The sequence below is a fragment of the Leguminivora glycinivorella genome, chromosome 10, assembly GCF_023078275.1.
Source record: "Leguminivora glycinivorella isolate SPB_JAAS2020 chromosome 10, LegGlyc_1.1, whole genome shotgun sequence".
NCBI lineage: Eukaryota > Metazoa > Arthropoda > Insecta > Lepidoptera > Tortricidae > Leguminivora > Leguminivora glycinivorella.
In genome coordinates, this window is record NC_062980.1 from 18,510,693 (window position 1) to 18,537,654 (window position 26,962).

Genomic DNA, 26,962 nt, shown 5'->3' on the forward strand with positions numbered 1-26,962 from the left:
TATAGGTATCATTGTGTTACAGTGGGCCTAGCCAAGATAATTGTCATCGAAAAACGCACATTTGAAGTTTGAAGTTTAAAGTGGATTATGGAAACATGTGCATTTGAATACTTCGCACTATTGTCACCACGTGGCGAGACTAGCCAGGACATGTCCAGCTAAGCCAGAACCCGGGCAGCGAGTCCCGAAGGGGAGGGAGGCGAGGGGGTGCGCCCGGAAGGACTTGAGAGCCTTCTAACTCTCACTATATCAAGTGCTTCGGATAATATAGATATTGAAAAGTAATTATATTAGGAAATTAATCACATTTTTCCTACTATAATGTCAACACTGAGATACAAGAACCACGTTTAACTGCTACTTGGTTAGGTTTCTCAATGTCGCTAGCCTAATGTGCATCCTGCAGCACAAAATAATACGGCGCCTGTACTTTATTCAGCCCCGTGGTCACCATATTCAGTGCCGGCCCGTGCCACTCCAGCCTATACCTCTCCATGACCCGCGTGGCGAGACTCGCAAGTACATGTCCCGTGAGGCCGGAACCCGGGCAGCGGGTGCCGAAGGGGAGGGAGGCGAGGGGGTGCGCTCTGGAGGCCCTGAGGGGCTCCCAGCCTTCGTTGCACCAGCGGTCTGGGATGAACGCGTTGGCTCTGCCCCATTGTTTTTCGGATTTGCTGGTTACTCCGTGAGCTAGGACTATGTCGACCTGAGAAAAGATATATATTATTAATAAGTTGTAGGTATAGTTTTATGTATGACGGATATGTGGGTGATTTTCTGTGCAACCGTTTATCATTCATCAACTTTATTGCAATTTTAGAACTATACGGGACTATGAGTGCAAATCTTGTTAGTTTAAATCAATATAACTTTATTACAGTTAGTTTAGTTCAGAGTTTGATAGTACTTTACGAGGTACAACAACTTGGCAAAAAAGTGTAGAAAAAGTGGCAACATTGGCATTGTAGTGTCCTAGTGTCGTCCCCTTAAAATTAATGTGTGTGAAAACGGATGTCCCGTACGATGTTTATGTTTCTACTTTTTAATTTTTACTACTTTTTACCAGGCTTTAAGAGCTGCCGTAGCCATATTGTAATGCTGAATAATGACAAGCAATTAAAAAATAATAACAATTAAACAACAAACCAATCCTAAGTCTAATTTAAGTTTATTTTCATCTACAGTTTAAATTATTTCTATGCACCTCACTCCTTGACTTGGAAACTCAAGACAATTATGTTTTAAACGAAATCCGTGTTACAGTTCTGTAGGTACATTTTGAACTTTATCTCAAAGGACGAAGGTTGCACAAATAATTGTGCCTTTGTCTCAAAGTAATGCATTAAGTAAGTAAACAGCGAACGCTTTACGGCTTTATGAGACTAATTCTGTTTAAATAATTTGATAAGTTTTCTATCTCATTTTGACACGATCTTGAATCATATTAGCAAGCTCTCAACGAGCATTAATAAATGTGACCAAAATGTTAGTTTAAAGCATTATGTATTTTAATATTGTCTTCGGTTACCGCGATAGTTACTCATGAAATAAAACTATGTAAACGGATTAAATCGCGTATAATGAATTTAAAATACATCCCGACGTTTCGAACTTTTTACAGCGTTCGTGGTCAACGGGTGAATTCATTATACGCGATTTAATCCGTTTACATAGTTTTATTTCATTATGTATTTTATTCATTTTCCCGGTACCTACGTTACGAAGAGCCTATTAGCTAGGTTTAAATTTTCAAGCACCAGAAGTAACAGAACACACGAACAATTTTCAAAATAGACACCCATCGCGTATACTATCGCTCATCATTCTCATCAAGTCATCACGCAGCGCGCTGGTTGTATGAATTACTAAAATACTAATCTGTCATGTTTCAATTACAGATGTTAGTTAGAACCATAGTTAGTAGTGAAAGGGAACATGAAAGAGAATCACCTTGGGACTCGAAATGAAAGGCGAGTTGACAGTCTAAACGATTTCTAATGATATCAAAAAGCAGGCTCATATCAGACATTTTGCGCCTATCCTCAAGAGAAATAAGGTCATATTCCCGGCAGTTACCTTTATACCCAACAGACTTAAATTTATAATTTAAATGAGCTATAAACTTAGTCATGAAAAAAGGTTCTCAATCCCAAGCTTCGATATGCCTATTTTCATTTTGGAAAGACAACCAACTCAGTAGCTACTACTTACAGTCTCTAACAATGTATCAAAATTAAGATCACAACCATATGAAAAATAATCAGAATCCGCCTGTAACACTGCCTCAGGGACACTTAGCTTAAGCTGAATCTCACGTACTTGAAGCTTAATTGCAGCACCGCAAATTGTGCAGAAATACAGCGACTTGTTAAATTAAATGGGGCCTTAAGTTCTTGTTAAATATTCTATTTCGTTTTCAAATTAGGGTTATAATTTGAAAGGGCAATGTGGCTTCACTCGATATATAATAGCCCAGTAATTCAAGCCCTAATAAAACTACTTAGTTACAAAATAATTTGAAATAACGGTTTCGTTTCAATCCTTTGAACTAGAGGTAGAATGCTGCATGAAAGAGTCTTCATTATATTTTAATATCTTAACGTTTTTTTGTAATGATGGCAATTTACACAGATTTATTTATTTACACAGATGAATTCCGAACCATTATTGTGAAAGTTTAGGACATAAAAGTTTCACCGACCTACATAGATAGATAGATCTAGTTCTAACGTCGTCGCTGATAATTCTTTCCAAAATTCCAGAAGTGAGAATGAAGTAGAACTTACCCCAGCAGGTACTTCATATCCTCCAACACTAATCGCTTCAGTGCTCCTCCTGACAACTCCTCCTGTCGCTGGATGTAGCCTCATAGCTTCTCTAGCACAGGCTGCTAGATACGGTAACTCCTGGACACCGGCGCCAGCTTCTTGAGAAGCCGCAGACCAGCAGATCTCATCGTGGGCGCGTTGCTGCCGCGCAGGGTTGAGGGAAAGGTGGTACACCATGGCTAGAGCTGATTGGGCGAGCTGTTGGCGAAACGGAAGATAATGATGCCAAGGACTCTTTTAGGGTAATTGTATTGGCATCGTTATGCGCACTATATTTAGCGAAAATAAGTATTGATGTTGCTATATGGCTAATAAAGTAATAACTGAAGCAGTCATCCTAGTTGTGTTTGATCAATTACTTAAATGAATACGACTTTTTTTTATTTTATCAAAAACCTGTAATTTTATTATACTTTTATATTTAGTAATTTAAGTTTCTTATATAATTATGTTTTGATTCTTGTTAATATTTTTAGGTTACTAATAAAATTATTATTTTATACGACAATATTACGAAAGTTATACGTAAGTTTTAAACCATCTATCTGAATTTGTGTTCTTGTCATTCTTGAACAATTATGGCTACGTATACTCTTGTTTATTTTGCAATGAAAAACTCAAGAAGACAAACTACCTTTATCAAGAGGGTAATAAAAATGATTCATTAGCAGTAGCACAAACCCTAATCAAGATCAACTTACAGGATCAACTCCAGCCAATAGCACATCAGCGATGAGTGGAAGTATCCCCCCCTTCAGAGGAGCCAGCTTGTTCAAAAGCACCTGTTCCGGTTTAGGGTCTGCACTGTTCAGCTCGGACATCGCTTGCTGGAGGAAGTGTTCTGTCAGGCTGGAAATAATGTTTTATTGATATAAGTAAGTAAACTGTATGACCTAAACGTAGCCTTAGTGAGATCTTTGTGATAACGTACGGTAGGTAATTTAACATTTCATCATTTAAATTTAAGAAACCATAAGGAACCTTACGGAATTAACTAGTGGATCTTTTTAATTCCGAGCCTCTGACACACCTAACTCCATCCCACCTACTTACAAGAACTACCATTTATGGGGTCTAATTCGACTGTCAGAAAAAAATTGTTAGCGCTCAGACTTTCTAGTAGTTTCAGGACTTTTGCGTCCAATGCAGTTCATTAGGAATGTATGGGACGCAAACCATTCCAATGGATGTAGAATTGTAGATATCCTTGAACAATTACAAGCTATCATCAGAGGAATTAGAGTTATACAAGATCACTTTTTTACCTGTAATGCTTATCCAACGCTTTCAGTGCATTCTCAAAGTCTTTGACTCCTTCTTGAGGGTATGTTCGCTCCGCACCAAATAACCCGCATCGGCTATCTCCCTCGCACACCGGACCAGCGCCTCTGCGGGAGTGAGACCGCTGGGGCAGCGTTTTGAAAGCGAGCACAGGTCTGGGATATCGTCGTCCATTGAGGTTTTTTCTGGTTTTCTAGAACACAATTTTTAATCTGGTCAAGTTTTCAGCAGATTTTTTTAAAATTATAAATGGGCTTACTCTTAGCCACAGACTAGCCAAAGGCAAAGACGTGGCCTACGATGTAGTGAGCTCGCCCCGAAGATGCCTGTTCACCCTTGATTTGAAGGTATTTTTCTATATATATTTTTTAATCCTTTAATTAGGTAAAATTATTTTTGACTAAGTTCTAAGATCTTGTCTAAATTTTTCAACTTTTTTACGATAATCATTTAACATTCTTAGACTTTTATATATATTTTCTTTTTTTAGCAGAACGGCAACGGGCCCCAACCTAATAGATAACTGGTCTATCATAGGAGAGTACGACATTAGACTAAGACCTGTGTAAGTTACGTGGTTTCTGAAGTATATATACATGGGGAAGATCGGTGAGGTAGCCTAGTATTGTGCCTAACGCCTCGCCTAAAGTCTCCAGTGCCCAGTGATCTTCAGTTGTTTCTTAGGCTAGACTTATTCATGAGATAGTTACCTGTTTTCCAAAGTAGGTATATGTGCAGAACCGTCCAGGCACCCTAGCCTCGTGCCCAACGCCGCCATACCTAGAGTTTCTAACGCCCAGCGATACACTTCAGTTTCTAATTCCTCGTTCAGGGCATTCTCAGCCTTCCTTAGCTCTCCAAACCTGAAAATTTACTTCTGGTAAATCCACTAAAATTGTTACGAGGACAAGACCACTCCACTTTTAGAGGATTTCTTATACCAAAAAGGCTCATCTCTTTTTCATGAATTTGAACATTTAATAAGGAAATTTAACACTTATTCTGATAATGATTATTCCTTGAATAATGTTAAGAATCGAACCCAGCCCAGACTATAAAAAATCATTCCTCCGCATCACAAGCGAAATAACTGTAGGGAAAAGAAGAAGCTGACTGACTGACTGACATATAATTATATCAACATTATCAACGCACAGTGGAAATTTGGCACGTAGGTTCCTTATAAGGTGTAGAGGCACTAAGAGAGGATTTTTCAAAATTCACTTCCTAAGGGGGTGAAATGGGGGGTCCAAGGTTCAACGTTTGATTGAATAAGATTACTTTTAGTACCTACGCGGGCGAAGACGCGAAAAAAAGCTAGTTAATTATATGAGAATTATACGATAAGTTACCTTCTCGTAGCGTCGAGTGCTATGTCGTCAAAGCCTTTTCGAAGTTTTTCATAAGGGCTGGGTCTTCTAGAAGAGCTCCTATGGAAGCCCAAATTGCTTTGGTTTCGTCGCTGTGAAAAAAATGTTTAAATTATACCTATGGACTTAAAATCATTTTGAGAGGTAGGTAAAATAAACAAAAGGATACCTTTTAAAACTTGTGCGATATTACCTTTTCATAGGTAATCTAAGATAAGAGATCATAATATAAGAGTTTGGAGAGTCTAACAATTTGATAGGAATCTGTTCTTTGCTTCTAATTTTAGTACAAAAATCAAAAACTCGAAGTATAAGAGTAAATATTTTCTATAGGCACTGGTCCCACCGCGAGCTAGTAAGCTATGAGCTATCGGCTATAAAAACGAACAAAACATAAGCACTCCAGTGCAAATAAAAGAGACACGGCGATATTAGTAGCTCATCGCTGGGCGAGTAGCTATTAACATCGCCGTGTCTCTCTTATTTACACGGGAGTGATTATCTTTTGTTCGTTTTTATAGCCGATAGCTCATAGCTTACTAGCTCGCGGTGGGACCAGTGCACAGTGTCACCAGTGCCATAACTCGAAATGGGGACTAATTAATGGGGTCAATGAAGTAATAAAATCAACATATGCTTTTTGATCGGATTTAGATAACAGTCGTGTGAAAATGGCATACAATAAGTTATAAAAGTAGGGACTAATACACAATGTATGTATTTCTATGCTATCAGCTTTATTATAGTAATTTATTAACTCGGCTTCGATTATTTATTGTATTTTGCTGATAGTTTTTATTCTTAAATGTGTTCGTTATTGGCTGTAAAAACGTAGATTAAAGTTTACTAAAAATTAAATAATATGACCGATTCTATGATTTTGCGTTGCAAGTCAGAATAATTTCAAAGGCTTCTTTTATTATCAGGTTTTAAAATTGCAGGAAACCTTTGAACTTGGGTTTGATGAAACCTTTGATGGGTAGGATACGATCGGTCCTAAATAACCTTCTTGAGGAGTATATTGGGCATAATTATTATGCCACATACTTATTACAAAATGCTGTGTTTTGAGTTTTCTTTAAATATAAATCAATATTGGAAACACATCCATCATACAATTATTATTATACCTTTAAATCAAAGCGACCCATCACGATCTCACGATGGGCTAGCAACCTGTCACTGCAATCACTTTGTTTTCCTTTGCAAATAGCCTCTAATATAATACTTAATAATGCCTCATTGAAACAAGTAGTTTCATGTGCTCTGCCTGCTCCTTTTGGGGATATACAGGCGTGAATGTATGTATGTATGTAAATTCATCAGTAGAATAATGCGCCAAAATTAAAACGGACTGCGGTTGTGGAATGAGCTTCCTGCCGAGGTTTTCCCGAGGGCCTCTTCAAAAATGGACACAGAGATTCAAAGATGGGTACAGAGGTTTGAATAATTCATGTATAGTTTCACTGGATTTACATGCTTATACTTTTTTACCGGGATTTAATTTGACTCACTTTATAATTGTTTAGTATGAACACCTGATTTTACTCGATTTTCGCTTATAAATTTACCGGAAATTAATTGTTGGCAATGCGATTGTTACAGGTCGGCGTTTCATGTCCCCATACATAGCTACCTACCATCAAGCGGACCGTATGCCTGTTTGCCACCAACGCGGTGCAAATACTCACCCATGGAACGGACGGCCAACCGTGGTCTGTGTAGCTACTCTGTGTGGAGTGGAGATTGCAATCAATGAGTAGGCTACGGTGACTGCATATACTTATAGTATCAGGAGCCGTAGCCGAATGGCATTTCTGCGACGCGAAACGAAAACGAAACGCCGCGAAAGGTAGTCTGGCTCCTCTCGCGCCAGTACGCACGTGCAGCTACGTACCCAGATGAGCCGTATGCCTGTTTGCCGCCCATGTGGTATAATTTTATTACTAACCCATGAAACGGACAGCCAGCCGCGGTTCTATGTGTTTGGAGCGGAGATCGCACCCAATAAGGCGGCTCTGTTGAACAGCTCTCGTACACCTGGAAAAAGAAAACGATTTTCAAGCGCTATCGTTGCTATGGTTACGGTTAGTTGTACAGGGGAAAATAATAATGAACTTTATCAAAAGTGCGTTGTCAATGTCATTTTAATGTTAAAAACCAGCTTAAAGGTCAAGTCAACTACATTTACATAATAATGGACAGAATCCACAAGACTCAGATACTCGTACTAAATTTGGACGGATTACATAAATTACATGACTTAAAGTTCATAAACAAAATGAAATGCATCAAATGCAGTCGTTTTGTCTTAGTACATTCAACTTTTGTTATGACGTTTTATTTTAGTTTGTGAGTCAGAAACGGTACTGTCTTGTTTTCTTTTCATCTCTATCCAGTAAAGAACGACGGACGCATGCATTTATCTTCATTCCTTTCCTCTCAAAAGATGCATTCATTCTTGTTACCATCATTGGTAACTCCTCAGCCGCAAGTGACACTAGGTCATCGGCAATATCGGCAAATAGGTGACATTTAACCAGTAACCCTTCCATTCTCAGCCCAGAATCATAAACTTCCAGGTCTTGTAAACAGCTATCCATGTATAAATTAAACAGCCACGGTGACGCTACACATCCCTGTCTAACACCCTTTACGAAATTGTTTTTTCCCTGTCTTATTCATCATCCTCTTTACGTTATCCCGGCATCTGCCCCGGCTCATGAGATCCCGGGTCCGCTTTGACAAGTAATCCCAAGATTTAGCGTTTTCCCAGTCTTATTAATATCTTTAAAACATTATTCAAACTCGCCAATTAGAAAATAACTTTATTAGTCGTATGTGCATATTGGCAGGTAGGTACATAATCACCGATGTCATTAGGTAATACCGCAGAGAGTCAAAACAATCAAGAACAATAACACATAAATTAAGATGGCACGTGGTTGACGCGTGCAGCTGCATTCACACCGAAGCGTAATTGGCTCATTTGTCTGTAGCGTCGTTCGCTGCTGAATTTCTGGTGTTCAAATAAATTAAAATTATCTATGACACAAATTAAGAATCACAATCAAAACTTTACATGGATATAAAACTATGGATTTTTCATTACAGTGAGCCTCGAAATTGCATGGAGAAATTATGAAGAAATTCATTGATAAATTCGCCATCAACTTTTACAGCTATTCCATTGAAGTCAATAGTTGTTGGCTTTGTTTACATTTTTAAAGTCACTCATAAGAAGCGTGGCATCTTTCTGTGTGACATGCAGCCCAATTAAAAAGTCACCCAAACTGACCCCTCATCAATTTGCACATAAATTTTATCTAGCTGGCGTCTAAAAATATTTTTTTATGTCACCATTATCATATTGAAGATAATATTATCATACGATCACGCAACGAGTGAGCGCAACGTATTATCATTTGTATTGTGTAACTATGTAAAATTGTATACAAACATAACCTTTGACTTACTACGTCAATTGATAAGATTTCTACTCTATTAGTGATATTATGAATCACTTCGGTATATCTGTCTGTTAGTTTTCACGCTTAGATCGCTACGCCGATACTTCAAATTGCAAACGAATCGCTTGTATAGAACTAACTTTTTAAAACTTATCTCCGACGTTTAGGACGGCTTTGTCCCCGTGGGCAGATTAAGTCCCGTTGGCAATTTTAAGTGTGTGTAAAATTCGTTAAAGTATAAACCACTATTTCATTGAACCGAAGTTAATATGAAATTTTGTACCTATAGGGACAGTTTGCCCGGGGATGGATACAGGATTTCAAAAATTAGATCAGCCTAAGTGGCCAATCGCCCCATAAGTAAAAAGGACTGGTAATAATATTTACTATGGGAGAATCATATGAAAAAATGCGACTAAAAAACGGTCCTCTTTAAAGTGCAACATTTTCCTTTGAAATCCGAACAGAAATTCGTCATGTCATACATAAAGCCATATAATATAATTTCACACAGATGAAGTCACGGGCAACATTGAGTTTACTAATTGCTATGTTGACCGATATAAGCCTGGCCTAACTTTACAAGAAAATATTAGGAATATGAGGTTCTAAATACTTTGGTATAAGCGGCTACTTATTGAAATAACATTGTTTTGTGAATTGATGCAATAATCATGGCTACATTGAAGGAGGTCAGTAACTTAGGGACTACGAAGGTTTCTTTTGATAATAAACATCTATTTGTTAGCATAAAAGACAACTGAATGGATATTTTAGGATCAAATGACTCAATTTCCTTTGTCTTTGAATTGAAATGGCTTTCTCTCGCCACTATCTTTTGAATTATTGTGCTATAAGAAATCAATAAACTTCAATGAATTTGTGATAAAATATCTATATAATATTCGACTCCAAATATCAATCGTCTTATCGTAATTTGATGTTTGTTAAACAGCGTATGATGTGGTGTTTTTTTATTTTTTTATATTGCAGTAGGGGCTAGAGTAAAATCAAATCAAATCAAATCGTTTATTTGCAAGAATACAGTCAAGTTGATGGTATGCACATGTACGGACGATCTTATAGTACATACTTATAGGGCCAGTGGCATCAACCAGTTAGCAGATACAACAACGTCACACAGCAAAAGTATATTATGTACCTACAAAAAATTTAGAAAACACTAACGGTAACGGACGATTTGGTGCAACCAACCCTTATTCTTATTTTAGGGACCCGTAGAGACGGAAGAAAGTAATTGCAAGGAATTTTCAAAAACAATGTAATGGTTTTGTTATGATGAATGCCAAATTCTATGAAATAAGACAGTTATTATAACAACCTCACTATCACTATTCACTATTTTCGTTCAATTCAAAACTTACACGCATTTTATTCTCATTAATTAATTTCATTACGTCATAAAGTCATCTAATCAAAACCTGTCTAGCAATTCTAGCATCTAGATTTACATTACACAATTAATTGAATATTTAATAAAAAGAGACTGCGCGAAAGTGGCCGTTACATCTGACTCGAAACTCGAAATTCGAGAATATTCAAATGAGAATGTTACATTGTACTTTCTATTTGTGTTTACTTTTTAATTTTATTCTTAACTGCCAGTGCTAATGGTTCGTTTTTAATTTAGATGTCGTTCTATTTAGTGTTCTTTTGTTTGACAACTGCGCAAAAACGATCAGATTTTATGATTCGGGTTTTTATTTTTAAAGTAGATATCTTGTGTGAACTTCAATAGAAAATAGACACGACTCATATGTAAATTAGTGACAAATGTGTTCATTTACAATTTAAATAATTATGTCAGATTTTAAATTAATGAAGATTTTGTGATCGTTAACATGTATATGTAATTATTTTTAGGTTAGATAAAGAAGTTAGTAGAATACTTAACTTAAATAGTCTACAATTAAATACCTACATAAAAAAAATGCATTTTCAATAAATTATTTGCTATTCCGTGTGTGATCAAACAAAACATAGAGTGGACGCAAACTAGCACAATGACCGATCAGACAAATAGAAATTAACAGTCCGTTAACATAATATAAGTATGACGTAATCACTACAGATGAGATTTTTATACATATTTTTCTGTTTATACGGTATAGATTTATTATATTATTTAGACAATAGGAATTGCAATGAGTCCTGTAATTTTCACATTAAAATTTGATGGAAACTAGCGGAGTAGGGTACCACTTACTTACATACATATAACATACATATAATCACGCCTGTATCCCATAAAAGGGTAAGCAGAGCACATGAATTACTAAGTTTCAGTGTCACTCTTGGCAAAAAGGGGTTGAAAGAAATCCAAATTGTGACATTGCAGTGACAGAAATAAAAACAGCATGATTTAAGGTAAATCTTATGGAATCGATAATTAGATCATCAGTGATGGTCACTAAACGTTTTTTCAACAGTAGCGTAGGTATATATTCCTTCGTTAGACGCACTTCGTCTATGTAGCGAGGCTGGAGGCCTTCTAAGAGGCCTATGTTAAATGTACGGAACTTACCTCTCTCATCAGCTCAGGGTGAAATACGTAGAGTACAGGGCGGCTCCGAGAGGCCTTCGCTAGACGAACTAGGTCTCCGTACCGGGACTGAAGGCCTTCCAGGAGGCCTAGGCCGACTGTGTGGTGGAAGTTACCTGTGGAACAAGACTTGTGTTTAAAGTTGGGTTTTCTTTAACTAGCTTAATGGAGGTTAATGATGTCATATCTATCACAAATGAAATTAGTAGGTACTTATACTGAGAGTTTTGTACGCAAAAATTGGGCAGCTAAAACAGTTATTTCAAAGAACACGTGATGCTCTTCAGCAACCCCAACTAGCGTTTTGGATTTTTTTTTAATTATATAAGGATTTAGTACACAATTAGTACTGTATTTGTACTTACTTGAAATAATTTGTAGACGTTTAGGAGTAAAGAGTAAAAGCGAAAAGCCAAAACGCAAAGTGAGGCACATTCACATTTTAATAGGAATTGATACTGTACAATATATGTATGAATCGTAAAACTTTAATCGTATTACATTTCAATTTCATCAATTTGATACTAAGCTTTGCCCGTAGCTCCATTACAGCTTTGGTATGTACGAGTATGATTTCCGTTTATGATCCTTACTGCCTTATTCGAACAATGCATGTGATAATATGTCAATGTCAAAAGTGACCTTTCTTCATACATAAACTTAATTTTGTCAGTGATATATATCCATGTGTATCTAATCTAATATTTGACATACATATATTTAAGTCCGAAACGGGCCATTACCTCTTGTAATACTCGTACAATGTATTGAAAAACTGGATAGGGATTTTGGAATTAATACCTAATAAAAATAACTTGTGTGGCTTTCAATAGAAAATAACACGTTGAAGTCAAATTTGTAAATATTTGCCAATTTATTAATTAATTAAAAGTATGTCAGATATCGCAATATCCATACTAATATTATAAATGGGAAAGTGTGTGTGTCTGTTTGTTTGCCCGTCTTTCACAGCAAAACGGAACGTCGAATTGACGTGATTTTTGAAGTGGAGATAGTGAAAGGAATGGAGAGTGACATAGACTACTTTTTGTCTTTTTCTAACTCGAGCGAAGCCGCGGGAAAAAGCTAGTATATAGATAATTTGTTTTCGTTATGGTTTTATACTCATGTATTTTTTTGAGGTTACAGTTTGGGCAAAAAGGGGTTGAAAGAAAACGAAATTGTGACATTGCAGTGTCAGGTTGCCACTCTCGCCTACGCCAAAATTTAACCCATATCCCACAGTCGACTTCTACGACACCCACGGGAAGAAAGGGGATAAAAACGATATTTTGCATTTTTAATAAATTATTTGTTACATCATATTTGTTTGTGTAACAGGGCCGTCTAAGCCCTGTAGTGTTATAGAAAGCTGCGAGACCAGTTTTTGTCGGATTTACGACATCTGTCCCGTGTGTCCAGTTAATTTCTAAATATAGACAGACTGGATTCCGGACAGTCTAGGCTAAAGCTCCTTTTACACTTGTCAGCCACTACTACGAGGGCTTATGACAGCTTCTTATAGGTAAATATTGACAAAACATTTCAAAATGTAGGTCGAAGGTTTCAGGTTTGAAATACTGAAGACGGAGGCTCGATGCACGATGTTATGTGCTCTGCCTACCCCTTTATGGGATACAGGCGTGATTCTATGTACGTGCTAAGTGTAAATAAAAACATCAATTGTGAGTGTGTTTAGTAAAACGTCCCACTTTGTCGGTTACCAATGTTACCATTAAGGCGAGATTTACTTGTATCTTTACATGAGGAAACTGACAAAGCGGCTTTTTAGCAATTGACCAAGTGGGACGTTTTCCCGTGCACGCTCACATTGTATAATCTGTTTCCATCGTTTTATAATTTACCTATTTCAGTCTAATAAAATAACCCTAAACGTAACTAATCAGAATAAATAATAAATTGTAATAAAAGATGGGGTTTAATCAAATATAATCTGATTGTTATAGTTAAATAGAACACAAATAAACAAATGAGCATAATTATGTCAAAATTAAAATAACTAATGTTTGTCAGTAAATAATCTAAAATGTCACCATATTATAATATAGAAATATAATACATTTTAAAATATTTTATTTTTGGGGTTATACACCGTGTTTCACTTAACACTAAAAACCTGAAAACCGTTTGTTCAGAATCGAGAGTAGAATCGATTGAGCTATATCTTGATGGGGGTAATATTTTTTGTTTTAATTTGTATAATTAGTTATTATTTACGTGCCCATTCTATAAATTCGTAATACAACATTGTGCATATCATATTGCTAGAGGTTGTATACCTTTTTCAGTATTTAGGGGTATTAATACTGGCTGGTTACTTGGACGATTATTTTTTCCGCTACGAGTTTGACGTTGTGCGTCACTTTAATTTTAAAGTTTATCATAAGTCATAACAAATTGAACTCTTACTTAATTACAACCTTGTCATTTTGAATTTTAGGTTTAAATTTGCTTACTGCGTCACCTGTCCAATTTGAAGTTTAGGTACTGTGACACAGTTTAACGTGCTTTACAGTGACATAGCTGTCTATTGGTAAACCTTATGTCGTTGCAGTAACATACACAATTAATCAGTTTTAAGGTTTACGATGGTAGCTAGCAATTATTTTATTGAGTGTAGAGTTAAAAGTCGAGTAGAGCTGCACAGAAAATTAAATATTCAATTAAAAAAAATAATAATCATCAAATTAAAAAATGAATATTCTAGATACGTTTAAAAAAATAAAAATCAGTTGGGGTGTCTGAGGTTTTGAGTGATACCGGAAACACGGTGTAGATGTCGCTCCGCCTCCGCGACAGTCCATGGCCATCATCCAGTTACGGGTCAGACCCCTGCCCCAGTTCTGAAGGAACTATTTTGTGGTCCTGTAGGGACATCTTTTCATAATGACAGGACTACTTTCATTTGCCCGAGCCATTATGTTGTGACACTTTCATCACCATAAAGAGGATTTTCAAAGAGACACTTTAAAATATCAAATACTGGTAGTAGAGCAGTGTATCTGACCACTCCAATTCTCCAGAATTCTGTAATTTTGTACATCATTGTTTTTTGTAGGTATTTATCAAAATAATATTATCCAAACTGTTAATGTAGTCATTTTGTATCACCTTTCGGACCAAAATAAACCACGATCTTGCAACTTTCTGCTTCGATCCAGTCTAGACAAATCATTTATGATAGGTATTTGAAATAATATGACTTTATATTTGAAAGCCATTATGTAAAAATCACAGGTTCATAGATAACAGAATAGACAGACAAACTGCTGAGGGACAAGCTAATTAAAAATAATCATTTTTATTTTAAAACAAAATGAATTTACAATCTTACATTATATTGTGAGTTATTTATTTTAATTTTCTCACAATAAATTTATTTACTACCAGTAGGTATACAAGGGACCAAAAATATATATAAAGTCATAAATGTATATGTCAAGTTTGTCATTTGTCATAAATAAACATAGTTAATATAAATTCATAAAAGCCCTACTAATCCCAAATCAATAACTGAATATCATTAAATGTAAGCCTTCCTGAGCCTACCGTAGGACTCATACAATCCGTGTAAGAACGTCCTATAATATTTATTTATTTATTTATTTTTAATTTAAAAATCACACACAGTTAAAGTCTAACATATTAAGTAGCCAAAACCCGTGTTAAAAATGTATAGTTGAACTTTCTAGAAATTTTAATACTAATATTTCATATACCAAACAAAATCCTAGCCCTAACAGCTAAACTAACCATCTACTCTACCGACATATTAGCAAACTAGCGATCCGGATCGCACATTTAATTTACTCGCGTGATTTTCCGAAAGTGCAATGGAAAATCTCTAGCTAAAGCTAACTAAGACGGGTGAAGAATAACCCTTAGACCTGACACCCTATTTCTTCACGTGGGCTGGTTCTCACACTAGGGATTGGGACAGCAAGAAGTCAGCCAGACGGGTAAAGTAAAATAGGAAAGTTGGACAAGAACCTGGCAAATTTAAGAAGTTTAGATAACAACTCAAATCGTCCAGATTCCAGGAGCAAAATCCTGTCTTAATAAACGCAGGAAACTGCCAAGAGCTCACTTGGACTCTACTAAAATAACCCAAGAAATGTCCCTTGGTTGACTAGGGCTGTAGTTGAACACCGTTAGGTTACCTGCCCTATCCCTCCAAAAGACAGCAAAATATCAGACCAGTTCATCCTACTAAAATCATCTACCACAATATTTATTTACAAAAGTTATTAATTAACTAACAGAACTAAGTAATATATGAAATCCTTCAACAAAGATTATTCTAGCGTAAAATAACACTAAAGCAATCCAAGCTAAAACATTTCACACATTAAAACACAATTATCTCTTTAACTAATAAGAAACACTCACAAATCTAACCAAACTTTAAAACTTTAGCAACACTATTGTTCTACAACTCTAAACTCTACTAGTACACTTTATAATACTAGCAGTGATCGAGCTCCAAAACAATAACAATTAAGACACTTAAATTTACACCAATTAAACACTGAAATATACGCTTATTAACAAAATACTCTATATTATTCTCCAACCCAAACTATACCAGTATCATTAAATACTAGCAAAATCTAGGCTAGGGCATAATATAGGTAATCTAGATTTACCCAAATAAACCTAAATAGAACCAGTCTGACGGTCGAGCGGAAGGCTCTCTAATCCCCGAATCCCAATGAATGAATAATCATGCAATCCTTGCATCCCATCTCAAACATCCCTTCCAAGACTCTGAAATCCCCACTAGCTCCCACTTCCTCACTCCTGATTGGTATTTCTTAACCAACGCTGAAATTCATAATTTCATACAATATTTAAATAAAACATGTTTTATTTCCTGATCAGAATAAGGTCCAATTTGATCTACTCATAGGGCGTGGCCGAACTAAGTTTTTTTCCACATGTTTGGACACAGGATTGGCTCACTAGACTTTTTTTCATTTGCACATGCTTTAAAAATTGTCTCAATCAACGCTCTTTGTAATATGGTTCAATATGGCTTAAATTTGTTTTTATTGGCTAGTAACATTTAATTGTACATTTTGAAATTTGACACAACTTCTTGTAGATTTGAATTTGACCAGGCAACATTTCTTAAAACCCCTACTGCAAAACCTTTATGACTTTGAAACAAGACTCAAATTGGGCTACAAATAAGCATCTAAATATTTTGGTTCACTATAAATCTCCAAGCTCTCCATCTCGTATTTCTAAAATATGATCTACTTGAGATAAACAAAATTTTAAGTATCGTGAGACTGAAACAGGAATTTAATCAACTAAACAAAAAATATAATTATTATGCTTGCATATGATGAAACATGGAAGCAAGTTTCTGACATGTTACAATCGCCTCCCAAAATTTACTGTAGCTTAAATATATTAAGGATATATATTTGCAGAAGTAAATTTTCGAACAAAAGTATACAAAATTCTGAACAAAAATGATAAATTACTGCAAGTAAAACTATTAATAAAAATCTCTTTTAACATTCTTCCCTTCGTGTAAGCCTTTTTTTTTGTTGCGGCTGTGTGTGTGTAGTGTGTGTTTATACCAAACTGAAGAATGAACATTTCTGAAGGAATAAGTTTACAGGGCCATTCATGTTAGAAATAAACAATTAAAAATGCAGCCAGTTAATTTTGCCTCAACAAAAGAATAGAAGTTGTGCTGTGTATGCCAATGGCCTACCCTTCTACCGATCCGACTGATACATACGAGAGTTTCCGACTTGAGTCTATATTTTAGCGACCAAGAAAGGAATCAAACGGTATCTCTTTTTAAGACAAAATTGAACCTTTTACCAAGGAGCATTCTATGCCACTCGAGGGGTTACTATCTTTAAAAGATTTAATTCCAACACCGTATCTGATGACTTATTTCCCCAAAAAGCCTTTCCTAGTCTGGAGCATGTTCATCAATAACGGGATGTCAATTATAAAAGTTTAAGCTATGCTATGCTAAACTTTTGATTTCCAAATGAAATGACAAATAAACTGATAAATAAACTGTTTGTTATACAATCACTAAACAAATAGTACTAACCAATAAAAAAGCACAACTAGATTGCAAATCAAATCTTTCGAAACGAGCTAAATTACTAAATATCCAATATTAGAAGCAAATACGAAGCTCACTTCATGATTATGCTTTTCCATATGAGAGAGTACTAAACATCTCGTTACTGATGGGTGTGTAGTGTTTCCTGTTCTGATGTTGTGTGTAGTATAGAGATAACACGGCGGCAGCTTAAACCTGCTAATATGCTCTTTTTTTTTTTTTAGCGAGCCTAACCTAACTCCAAACTACCGTATTACCTCTTTTGTGTATGTGTGTGTGTGTTCCGGTCAGAATGTCAAAAGATATATCGTTGTTTAGTTTTGTTAATTTTTCAGGGCCCTGCATAAATAAAAACATTTTTTTTTTTTTGCAATTTAACATGTGTTCTGACAACCATCATATTTATTCATCTTCATTCTCACTTTCACACATCCCCGAAAATGTACCAAAACTTTTCCCTTTTAAAGAATTGAAACTAAAATAAAAATTACTATTACTTCATTTTTAAAAAAAAAAATCTACCATTAGCAAACATATACCTAATATATTTATAATAGAGATATACTAAAAAAAACTATTCTTTTTTTCATATCTATTGGAAAATGTTACCCAAAATGATCTATTTAAAATCATGAAGAAGAAGGAAAAATAAAAAAGTATGGAGAGCCCAATTCAATAGCAATAAACCTTTGTAAAAAAAAATTAGCTAAATATAGTTTAAATATTCAGAGAAATATATTTTTTTGATTAAATTATTTTTAAAATGGTAAAACAGTTTTATTTTAAGTAGAAATGGTTTTTTTGTCTAATTTGAATATTATTATTTTTAACATACTGTTTTTAAATATAATAGAAATTTTAAAAATCTACGTGTTTGAAGAAATAAAATGCTGCTATATAATCTATATAATAACGCTTCATTACTAATTATGTATTAGCATTAAAACTCAAAAATGTGTATTTATTTTTATATATCTTAATAACTTAAAATATAATTGAATTTAAAGATGGAATGAAGCCGCCTCACAACCCCTCCAAAAACAGTTAATTCACACTAATGAATATAGAATTCTTGAATAACTTTCTCAAATAAAAATAAACGTTAATATATTATGTATAACCCACATAAGCAAAGGACCTTGCACAAAACAATAGCATTTTAACTACCTCAAATAGCAAAGGACGTTTACAAAAGTATATATGATTTAAAGAAACAAAATCTATATACATAAAACGTAAATGTTTTATGGTCGCAATTATGAACCTCTAACTCAAAACAGTAGTTTTCCTTAATTTATAAAATTTAACGAATTCACTAAACGAATTCTGTACCGCTAATACCAAATTAACCAGTAAGCAAAGATCCTTATAAATCTACTATTACCATATTTTCAATATATGAGTACCTAACTATAGATTGGCAAGATCCTACTTTTTTTTTTTTTAAACCGACGTCGCTTTTTACTAACTGACAGTCATGACACGCAAGGATAACTCGTTTTACTAAAATGGTGTTTTGTTTTTCTAATAGAACCAATCTCTAATATACTGAATAACTTTGTACATGCCTTGGTGACTCATTACTTTATGTATCTGCTCAATAAATCTATTCCTAAAACTTCTGAAAAATAGATGACATTTTCTTGTGATTTATCTGGCTTGAAATAGAATATATAATTATCAAAACTACACTTGAGTCACTCAATGCTTAGCTATGAAAACCTAATATTTTAATTTCCCCTTGGTCGTCTATTTGGTATAAAACCCCAGCTAAACCTATAGCAGAACTGTCAGTTTGCAAATATTTTTTTTTTACTAAAGTCAGCGTTATGTAATTGTATTACGTTAATAAATTTAACTTTACTTCGTAAAATGCCTGCTGTTGAATAGTACCCTAATTCCAAAAATCATCTTTTTTTGTTAATAATTCAAATAATATAAGTATTGAATTATATATATTTCCTACTACAACTAATTATAAACCGTCGATAAAAGTTCATGAGCCTATAATGTTTTCAATTGTTTTATATCTTTAGGTACTGTAAATTATGTAACCGAGCATATTTACTTCATTACATGAAACACAAAGTGTTACTAATCAACTAAATATAACCTTCCCTTTGTCTACTTCACAAACTGAAATAAAACATTCGTTTAAACTAAACGCAACTACTATTATTAATATAACTGCAACTATTACTACAATTATTTTCTGATTTCAACATAAAACAGGCGGACCGTATGCTTGCTTGCCACAGACGTAGTATATAAAAAAAAACTATATTAAAAATTATTGGTATCCCACTGTCCAAAATAACATACTGACTTTAGTTATATATTGAGTATCTACAAAGTAATCAATAGGTATAACGAAAATTAAACATGTAAGAACAACTATAAAACATAAAAAATTATATTTCCTACTCGAAAATAATCAAGCTAACTAACAAACGCTAACGTTTTTATGCAAAAACCATAAATAACACTTGTTCTATCGTCGACAAATGGTCAAGTGGTTGGCGCAACAACTTTTTGTTAAGTTTACAAAAACAAAGGGACTTAAGATTGTAACGCGTCTAGTCGAACTATAAGTGTTCTCAAGAATTTAAGTGACGCCAACAAAGATGCCATAAATAACAATTCAGAATGGTAACTTTCATTTTAGACTACTTCAAAATTATAATTTCACACGCAAATATACTAAAATGTACGACGCGTAGAATCCTATTTAAACCGCTTCTATGTAAGTACGTCCATAACGTAATAAACTATTTAAAACACTTCTATGTACGAACGTAATGTAATAAACTATTAAAAACACTTCTATGTACGAACGTAACGTAATAAACTATTTAAAAACTTCTATGTACGCCTCCCCATGTAGGAAACTTTACTTAAACTTGAACAATATTTGATACAAATTACAAAATGGGTATGAATGAATTACAGTTGACTTGGTATACCTACTAAATAGACGTATGAATAAAACTTAAAATAATAAAATTAAGTACCTATTTCATAATATGCTATCCGTCTTCACAACAACAATTGTGTTGCTATAATCAATCGACTACACGAATCAACTATAACAACAGCTTTGATCCAATATAAGATATATAACTCAATACTATAAAAACTAAAATGAAGAAATTAAAAATAATGAATACCACTGTAATGAACTCTAAGATTTATAAAAAACTAACCACTTTAATCAAAATCTATTTATCCTAGTTACGCTGGCATCAAATATACTATATGTACATCGTGGTAACGCTAGCGCCAATTGTACTATTATGTACATCCCGAGTCACGACAGTAAATAAAATATATATATACATCCTGGTCATGCTAGTCAATAAAATATATATATATATCCTGGTTACGCACACCAATTGTAATATTCTGACCCTATAAATACCTAACTAACATCAATTACCTATTTAGTTAACCAATATAAACATACAAAAATTGAAACTCTAAAATTTATTAAATAAAATTAATTATCATGAAACGAAATCAATCTATTAAGTTAATATCTTATATTGGGTCAGTATTTTGACCTAGTGATCGTTTAGTGTTTATGTAGAACCCATTGTTGTAGCCGCAAATAGTAACCAGTCCTTTTCGCATATTATGAAACAGTAATGCCCTATTACGTCTAATAAAATAACCCTAAACGTCAATAACCAAAATACATGAAATAAGTCCACGACAAAATCAGAATAAATAATAAATTGTAATAAAAGATGGGGTTTAATCAAATATAATCTGATTGTTATAGTTAAATAGAACACAAATAAACAAATGAGCATAATTATGTCAAAATTAAAATAACTAATGTTTGTCAGTAAATAATCTAAAATGTCACCATATTATAATATAGAAATATAATACATTTTAAAATATTTTATTTTTGGGGTTATAGATGTCGCTCCGCCTCCGCGACAGTCCATGGCCATCATCCAGTTACGGGTCAGACCCCTGCCCCAGTTCTGAAGGAACTATTTTGTGGTCCTGTAGGGACATCTTTTCATAATGACAGGACTACTTTCATTTGCCCGAGCCATTATGTTGTGACACTTTCATCACCATAAAGAGGATTTTCAAAGAGACACTTTAAAATATCAAATACTGGTAGTAGAGCAGTGTATCTGACCACTCCAATTCTCCAGAATTCTGTAATTTTGTACATCATTGTTTTTTGTAGGTATTTATCAAAATAATATTATCCAAACTGTTAATGTAGTCATTTTGTATCACCTTTCGGACCAAAATAAACCACGATCTTGCAACTTTCTGCTTCGATCCAGTCTAGACAAATCATTTATGATAGGTATTTGAAATAATATGACTTTATATTTGAAAGCCATTATGTAAAAATCACAGGTTCATAGATAACAGAATAGACAGACAAACTGCTGAGGGACAAGCTAATTAAAAATAATCATTTTTATTTTAAAACAAAATGAATTTACAATCTTACATTATATTGTGAGTTATTTATTTTAATTTTCTCACAATAAATTTATTTACTACCAGTAGGTATACAAGGGACCAAAAATATATATAAAGTCATAAATGTATATGTCAAGTTTGTCATTTGTCATAAATAAACATAGTTAATATAAATTCATAAAAGCCCTACTAATCCCAAATCAATAATTGAATATCATTAAATGTAAGCCTTCCTGAGCCTACCGTAGGACTCATACAATCCGTGTAAGAACGTCCTATAATATTTATTTATTTATTTATTTTTAATTTAAAAATCACACACAGTTAAAGTCTAACATATTAAGTAGCCAAAACCCGTGTTAAAAATGTATAGTTGAACTTTCTAGAAATTTTAATACTAATATTTCATATACCAAACAAAATCCTAGCCCTAACAGCTAAACTAACCATCTACTCTACCGACATATTAGCAAACTAGCGATCCGGATCGCACATTTAATTTACTCGCGTGATTTTCCGAAAGTGCAATGGAAAATCTCTAGCTAAAGCTAACTAAGACGGGTGAAGAATAACCCTTAGACCTGACACCCTATTTCTTCACGTGGGCTGGTTCTCACACTAGGGATTGGGACAGCAAGAAGTCAGCCAGACGGGTAAAGTAAAATAGGAAAGTTGGACAAGAACCTGGCAAATTTAAGAAGTTTAGATAACAACTCAAATCGTCCAGATTCCAGGAGCAAAATCCTGTCTTAATAAACGCAGGAAACTGCCAAGAGCTCACTTGGACTCTACTAAAATAACCCAAGAAATGTCCCTTGGTTGACTAGGGCTGTAGTTGAACACCGTTAGGTTACCTGCCCTATCCCTCCAAAAGACAGCAAAATATCAGACCAGTTCATCCTACTAAAATCATCTACCCCAATATTTATTTACAAAAGTTATTAATTAACTAACAGAACTAAGTAATATATGAAATCCTTCAACAAAGATTATTCTAGCGTAAAATAACACTAAAGCAATCCAAGCTAAAACATTTCACACATTAAAACACAATTATCTCTTTAACTAATAAGAAACACTCACAAATCTAACCAAACTTTAAAACTTTAGCAACACTATTGTTCTACAACTCTAAACTCTACTAGTACACTTTATAATACTAGCAGTGATCGAGCTCCAAAACAATAACAATTAAGACACTTAAATTTACACCAATTAAACACTGAAATATACGCTTATTAACAAAATACTCTATATTATTCTCCAACCCAAACTATACCAGTATCATTAAATACTAGCAAAATCTAGGCTAGGGCATAATATAGGTAATCTAGATTTACCCAAATAAACCTAAATAGAACCAGTCTGACGGTCGAGCGGAAGGCTCTCTAATCCCCGAATCCCAATGAATGAATAATCATGCAATCCTTGCATCCCATCTCAAACATCCCTTCCAAGACTCTGAAATCCCCACTAGCTCCCACTTCCTCACTCCTGATTGGTATTTCTTAACCAACGCTGAAATTCATAATTTCATACAATATTTAAATAAAACATGTTTTATTTCCTGATCAGAATAAGGTCCAATTTGATCTACTCATAGGGCGTGGCCGAACTAAGTTTTTTTCCACATGTTTGGACACAGGATTGGCTCACTAGACTTTTTTTCATTTGCACATGCTTTAAAAATTGTCTCAATCAACGCTCTTTGTAATATGGTTCAATATGGCTTAAATTTGTTTTTATTGGCTAGTAACATTTAATTGTACATTTTGAAATTTGACACAACTTCTTGTAGATTTGAATTTGACCAGGCAACAACCTTTATGACTTTGAAACAAGACTCAAATTGGGCTACAAATAAGCATCTAAATATTTTGGTTCACTATAAATCTCCAAGCTCTCCATCTCGTATTTCTAAAATATGATCTACTTGAGATAAACAAAATTTTAAGTATCGTGAGACTGAAACAGGAATTTAATCAACTAAACAAAAAATATAATTATTATGCTTGCGTCGCTGTGACGTCGTACTGATAGACCGAGACTGATATAGTATTAACGATTAACAAACCAGATTTAGATAATTAAAACTTACCTATCCTAGGTAAAACATGTGCTGAATGCCTCAACATAGGCAGCGCTAGCGGCCCCGGGATGTCGTTGAAAGGTTTGAGCGATGTCGCTGGCGACGGGGCGGCGACTGAGCGACGTTGTGGCGACGTTGAAGTTCGTCGCGGTGTCGTCGTACTGATAGAGCGAGATTGTCGAGGGATACTGTGAAATATAAATATATAGAACGTCAGATAAGATGAAAAAAATAAGCTAATTGAAGGGAGCCACATTAGCGTCTCCTGAGTCTTGAGCAGCGGCGTATTAAGTATTGGATGGTGACCAAATAATAAGTACCTAAGTATAAGTAGTATAGTAGTAAGTATAAGTAATATTCAGATGAAAAATTAGAAGTAAGTCTGTAAGCTACGAGCATCAATGCAGAAAAGTTCGGCTGCTCAAATCTAGTTAAGTAATAAACCTTTATAAAACAACGTTGGCGCAACTGCGTTCCTTGCGATAGATACCATTTTCCATAGCTTCGACTAAAGTTGCCTCCAAAACCACGTGAATTAAAGTGACATATAAGTTTGACAAATAATAAGATTAGCGAGGAAATAATAGTAATGGGTAAATGTCGATAAGGGTATCGATAAATAAGATGTTGCCTCGTGTTAAACTACATAGAGACTTGAAGACTGGTATGGAATGTGAAGCACTTAACTTTTTTTTTCTCATTATTACATTAGAAAGCGTAAGTATAATGAATTCACGCCATTTTGAATTGAAAATAGCGTCGTCTCCTTGGTTTAAAATAATAATTTCTACGGAGATAACATCGTCCTAGAAAGGTCGGAGTTAATTTTAAAATTAATTTATGCGAGATAAAGTCCTGTTTTAGTAAATAATTAAATAAAAAGGTTATTTTTTTATTGGTAGGTACCCAACATAAGTAATGTCGGTACTACATGAGTATATTTTAAGCTTGTTGTTTCGTTGAAAGACACTTTTCAATAAAATTTTATAAAAATAAATAGTAGTAGTTTTAGTTATCATATACATAGGTGTACCTTCATATATTGTTAAACAAAATTTTGTTAGGTTATTTATACCTAAGCTAACACCATAATGTTTGTAAACATTAGACTTATATTGACCGGGATATAGACCGTGATTACCTTTTTGATTTTTATAGACCTCCCGATATTTGCGGTCAATATAAGTCTAATGAAAATAACCGTGAATCATTCAAAACTCTTATTGTTTGTAAACATATTCATTAAATAAACGCAGATGCGGCAGATGTATTCGAATTATGTTAATTTATTACGTAATTATTGTAAGTTGAGGGACGTTCAAGTAGGAAGCACCAAAAGGCGGTGCATAGCTTTAGTATGGTGATGACGTCATCTATATTTATTTTATTTACTTGCCGGATCAATGATTGTGTTTATACTAAGCAGTTTTTTTTTTAATTTATTTTATACTAACCCCCTTAGTCATAAACGTTCACTAAAGTTATCAAGCCGATATAATTCGTTTGTCCCTTTCAAACGCATATGGGTGTGATAGAAAGGGACAAACGAACTTTATCGACTTAATAACTTTAGTGTACGTTTATGAATAAGGGGATTAGTGGTTATTTAATTATTATTTGCGAGTTTATATGGTCGATAATTTCAAAACAAATTAACTAAGTAGGTATCATTAAGATATTAAATTCTATATTTAAAATTCCTTAATGAGTCACTGTTTCCTCTCAATTTAAATGTACCGTTACACTATCAATTGTTTTTTAATCATTGTTGACTTCTTCCAAGTATACGTAGGTGTAGTCTTTTGTTTTATTTAAACCAGTCTGCGTTGCATCTCTACATACTCTAAACATTCAAATATAAACCTTATAAAACTCCTTTAAGGTCCAATTTAAAGGATTAAAGATACCATGGCATCTGCGTGGTAAGAATGCGGTCTGGTTAATGAATGCGAAACTTTATACGCAGTTCTTAGACGGACAAGGTATTAAGTATGGGTACAGACAAAGTGCTATAATTATGTATCCATAACCTTAGTGTGTAAGTAATAAGGTCGTGTGTACATATTTTGAGCACTTTGCCCGGGCTCATATTTATTACCTGGATGGTACCAAGTTCAAGGCCACATACACGAGACGGTGTGTGACATAATAATTGTTCAGCGTCCATTGCTGCTTTTGGTCCGTGTGGGTGAAAGAGGTTTTGGGGAGAATTCAATGGACTGCGTGTAAACAGGAAGTGTTGAGAGGTTGGTACGGTTTTGTAATTTTGCGAACTACCGGTTGAATATGTGCGTTGGTTATTTTTTGTCGGATTAAATTAGATTAAAACAGTTATTATTTTTCGACTTCTCTCGATTTCTTCGTTTTCTTTTTACGTACCGATAAGACGTTAAATACATTAGTTTATAAATTGAGTGAAATTGCTAATGGCGAATTGGCGATTAAGGAGTCTATCGTCCTACATATTCAAATTAATCAAAAGGAAAAATTAAATAAATCAATGAACTAATCTAAAAAACATATTTTCTCTATTTTGTAAATTTTTTCTCTGAAATTAATGAAAGCAACTTTTTCTAAATAAACTCATAAACTTACATGCATTGCCGGAACAAAACAGAAGACTTTGCCATTTTTAGAAAAAAAAAAACAAAACAAAATGAGCACAAATTAACCACTACACTTCACCATTCATGATCAAATATTCACAACGTTCTATTTTCAAAAACTTTTTTTTTCATCACAGAACACTAGTGTAGTCGCGAGCACTGTCGATTTGATAATGCATGTA

At 34.2% G+C, this 26,962-nt stretch overlaps 1 pseudogene; it reads right to left on the bottom strand.

Annotated features, from left to right (window-relative positions):
- Positions 1–26,962, bottom strand: LOC125230467 (annotated as a pseudogene).